The sequence below is a fragment of the Penaeus vannamei genome, chromosome 25 (assembly GCF_042767895.1).
Source record: "Penaeus vannamei isolate JL-2024 chromosome 25, ASM4276789v1, whole genome shotgun sequence".
NCBI lineage: Eukaryota > Metazoa > Arthropoda > Malacostraca > Decapoda > Penaeidae > Penaeus > Penaeus vannamei.
In genome coordinates, this window is record NC_091573.1 from 10,726,267 (window position 1) to 10,731,266 (window position 5,000).

Here is a 5,000-nt window from a genome sequence, read left to right on the forward strand (position 1 = left end):
TATGTTTAACTGACAACGATTGAAATGCCATCAAAAAAGTATATATAGATAATGACTAATTTCTTAGTTTCAAACAGCTGTCCAACCTTGCAATTATTATTATTATTTTTTCAATTAATCAATTATTCGTGATTTGTTTTCTGCTGCAAATGATTTATGTCAAATTTACTGCAATTGTTTACAATGTGATTGCAACCCTCTGAGACGAAGTCCCAATTACTTCAACCATTTCTGGGAATCTACAGTCACCACTGTAAGAACCCGTAATCTTCTTAACTTTGGGGGGCCACCTGATTGTGGTATTTCCCTTTGCCCTTGAACCACCACCTGATCAATGTGAACTTACTCTCTGCAAGTCTGTTATCAGTAATTTTGGTAATTCTTTACAGTATGGATGCACTTGCCAAAGACTGTCCCCAACTTTATGTCAAAAGATTTATTAATTAATCTAAGTTGCTGTGACTGGGCATGCCCTTTGGGCACTGCCTGAGGGGAGAATTGATTGGGGGGCTCTGCCCCCAACGCCCTCCTTGGCAAAAATGTCTTTATCTCGGTATGTACGGTAAGATGTTGACACTCGAGCACAGAGTGGACAATCTTTTCCCTTTATTTGTGGTGTTACCGTTCTTGTCTGCAGATTATTTCTTGTACTGAGAACTGCAATTTTTTGTCCTGTACAAGAATATCATGTTCAATTTGCCCGTATTTAATGTGTCCATACTGTAAAGATTAACTGTATTTTTTTCAAATATTTCCACCAAATCGATCATAATGATTTTGGTATCATTGGATTCCTCTCACTCACTCTTGCACAGAAACTCCTCCAAAGCCCCTCATTCTTGGTCCCGATAGCAGGGAGGGCGTGAAAGGTACCAAAGAAATTGCAGGGTAAATATGAATAGTATACGCATCAGTCACAATAATTAGTATTGAAGGGGGCTGTGCCTTCTGCAACCCTCCTGTGGGGGAATGCCACCTCCTAACCTCTGCTCAGGGGGGCAGCAGAGAGCGTACGAGTGCCATCACCAAGTCTGTCCGATGGTATCTCATACTGTATGTGGAGGATGATTTGTTTTCTTGGGCAGGGGTAGGGGGTGGCAGCCTCTGATGGAGGGTTGCAGAGGGCTGTGCCAAAGTAACCTGATTTACAGCACATTTATCTAAGGTAAAACAATCCAAATTCAGTTATATGGGTATGATTTTCTGTGATATTACTGAGGTTTATTTTTATTTAGCTGTAATTGTGGCATTTTGTTAAATAGCATCTTAATAAATGACGAACACAGAATGTCATTTGTGATTACTACCACATTGTTTTGTTTTTAACCTGTTGGATCTGGGTGCATCATGCTTGTGGCGAAAAATCCTGGCATTAGACTTACTTGCGCGGTGACTCTCACTTGTGTGTGATTTGTGACCCCAAATTACAGGAACACATATAGTATCAATATTCTTTGCCCCCTCTTTGCAGTGGTCTGTTTTTGCATAAGTGTTGGTAATAGACAGTTTTCCTTGAGCAGACTCTATAATGTCCCTCTAGGTAGTCTATAACTCTGTGCAGTAACAATAACAATAAATGAAATTATGTTATTTGTGTCATTTTAGAAATATTTTTGTTTGATTTTCTGTGACACACCTTATGCTGCCAGTCATGGCTTCTGTTATTTATTTTTATTTATGAGAGACATTTATTGTTTTTCTTTGACTCACCTTATGCAGCCAGTCATGCCGTCCGTTACTTATTTTTATTCATGAGAGGCATTGACAGATTTTTTAAACATTGTAAATATTATAATATTTTAATCCCACAATGTATTAACTGCCAATGCAGTTGATGTGGCAGATGATTTTCAATAATCAGTCAATCATGGATGGAACATTCCACCCCTGTTTACCAATGGAAATAATGCAAGAGCCCCAACCTCCACTTGTGATGAGGCATTCCTGTCATCCTGGTCCTCAGCGGAAATTCTCATAAAGGTATATTCACATCACCGTAGCCCTCAGCCAAATGATTTCATGATGACACAGGCTATTCATGTCACCTGGCCCTCATCCTAATTTTTTCATAATGTGATCGTTACATCATCTGAATCAATTTGGTTAATATTCTGTGAATACTTGTGTTTTTGTTTTTCTTTTTTTCTTTCTTTTCTTTTCTTTTCTTTTCTTTTTTCTTTTCTTTTCTTTTCTTTTCTTTTCTTTTCTTTTCTTTTCTTTTCTTTTCTTTTCTTTTCTTTTCTTTTCTTTTCTTTTCTTTTCTTTTCTTTTCTTTTCTTTTCTTTTCTTTTCTTTTCTTTTCTTTTCTTTTCTTTTCTTTTCTTTTCTTTTCTTTTCTTTTCTTTTCTTTTCTTTTCTTTTCTTTTCTTTTCTTTTCTTTTCTTTTCTTTTCTTTTCTTTTCTTTTCTTTTCTTTTCTTTTCTTTTCTTTTCTTTTCTTTTCTTTTCTTTTCTTTTCTTTTCTTTCATTCTCTTAAGTACATAAAACCTAAATAAAGTGTGTTTCTGTTTAAGTTCTTTTTTTCTTTTCCTTTTATTTTATTATATTTATTTTATTTTATTTTATTTTATTTTATCTTAATTTATTTTATCCTAATATTTCTTATTTTATCTTTATTTTATTTTATTTTATTATTATTTTTTAAAATATATTCTCTTAATTACATAAAACCTAAATAAAGCCCGAAGTGAACCTAAACATGATAGTGGCAAATGGTTCAAAAATGTCACAGAATGCCTTTTAATGTATATTATGTTGTTGGAATAGATTCATGAAATCAATAATTTTAGGTTTTTATGTCATATGGGTTCATATGGCCATACACAAAGTAACAATAGTTTAATATTTGCTTTGGAAATGATGTGTATAAAATTCCCTTCATGTATGCAATTTACAATGCAAAATTAATAGAGAAATCTTCGAGGATTTTGGTAAGTAAGTAGGCATAATTTGGTGTCATAGAATTCCACATGCAGTGGCAGTAGAACAGACTAACATGTCAGACAAAATGCTTAATTTCCTTTGGACTTTTCTCAAAATTATGATTGGAAGATGGCCCATTGCAAAGTAATGTAGAGAATTCACATTTAATGATGGAAATACTTTTCAAATGTTTTGGAACAAGATTAGATATCATCACAAAGTTACAGTTTTGCCAAATGGCAATTTAATGAGATTTATAACATGATAGAAGCTTAGGCATTTTCTTAGAAAACTGATATCCACAATATTTTCATTTACCAAATACATATATTAATTCTTACAAACCCACATATTTTGTGATGAGAATGTGAGGTAGATGTTTATGGGTACTAGTTGGTATTAGGGGAGTGACACCCATTATCATTTTGTTATTGTTAGTGTATGATCTTTTATGCTGACACTATACATAAAGTTTCTTTGATTTGGAAATATTGAGTTCTATCTGTGAACCTTTACAGTGGTCTTTATTCTGTTAACTAGGCTGTTTGTGTAAAAATATTAGGAGCATATTAGAAATATTGTTCTAGGCTCAAAGGAAGTGGAGAGTGATATTAGAGAGGATGTTGATATCTCTCTCTCTCACACACATGTAACTACCTACCTACACCTATACACACCAGCCTCTTGTAGTAGGAAGAGGAGCTTATGTCTGTGAATGGGCTGGAATTATAATACTCATCATGATATTTAATCTTTGAGTCTTTTATGTAAAGAAAGTCCAGCATTATGGCCAACAGCATTAATCAATTAGTGCTAGGGACATGTCCTGTCCACTGTAGTATTGTTTTATGAACTTTGCATATAGGTTACTTCACAAGGTCTCCACTAACAAGGAGATAATTAGCAGGCTCAATGCGACTATATCTAATTTTCTTTTGTGATATTAATACAGTTATTATTATCATTATTAACATCATGATTATTGTGAAATTATAAACAATACTATTAATGAAAAATAAAGATTTCTTTTAAAGATTAAGGAAAATGGTAAATAGATGACATAGGAAGGGTTAGTAATTTACTCCTTAGTGAGTAAGCATTTGTGGAGACCTATATTTGTAAAGAGAATTGATAAACTAAAGCACTGTGGACATAGCATGGCATGTATGTACATGCCATCCCTACATCAGGGGGTTAAGGGGAACGTCCCTGAAAATGGCCACCTTTCCCTACTCTATACATCATAAAAAAATATCGGTTAGAGATAACTGATTGATTCTTTTTGCATGCTATAGAGTAAAGAATTGCGCTCCGTTATATATATAAATTTTAACTTTGCTCCCCCATTGGGGGGGGCACCCCCCAAAAAGTCGAAAAAAATTGCTGTTTTTTTTGGTATGTCTTCGGTACATCCCAACTATCAGAGCTCTTTACAGAATATTCCCCCAAAAATACTTGTATTAGATCAACTCTAGCCTATAGCCATGTAAAAGGCCGAATTTTGAATTTCCTTTTTTTTTGGCGGGGGACAGCTTAACATAGAGAACTATTTTTGATTTCTTTTTCAGCATTAAAATATTATTATTTTTTGATTAAGGCAAAAATTCAAAAATCAGCCTTTTACATGGCCTTGGGACACCGAGGCTCTAGTGAAAGCAACAAACTGCATTTAGATCGCATGAAAATTACGTGAGTTGGGATGTACCGAAGATTCATAAAAAAATGACGGAGCTACGGCGTTTTGTATTTGGCCCCTTGCCAAAGTTCGTTATCTCTGTTATTTTTCTCTGAATCTAATGATATTATATATAAAAAAAATGCTTATTTAGTGTACTTTGCAATGCAATGATTACCAAGTCAATAGGAATTTTCATGTTCAATAGGGATGCTATTCTGTAAAGGTATGTAACTTTTTTTTTTTTTTTTCGTTGTTCATAAAAGTTGATATTTTTGTGTGAAAAGCTTAATAAATGCATTTTACCATAGAGACAACTAATCTAAACCAGATAAAAACCTTTTTTATTTTTTTTTCCATTTTATTTTTATTATTATTTTTTATTTTGAAGAAATGGGGAACT

General features: G+C 33.5%; 1 protein-coding gene across 1 annotated transcript in view; it reads left to right on the forward strand.

The window, feature by feature from the left end:
* LOC113825653 (uncharacterized) overlaps positions 1-5,000 on the forward strand; it is a 23,194-nt gene that overhangs the window by 4,249 nt on the left and 13,945 nt on the right. The gene's annotated exons all lie outside the window — the stretch shown is intronic.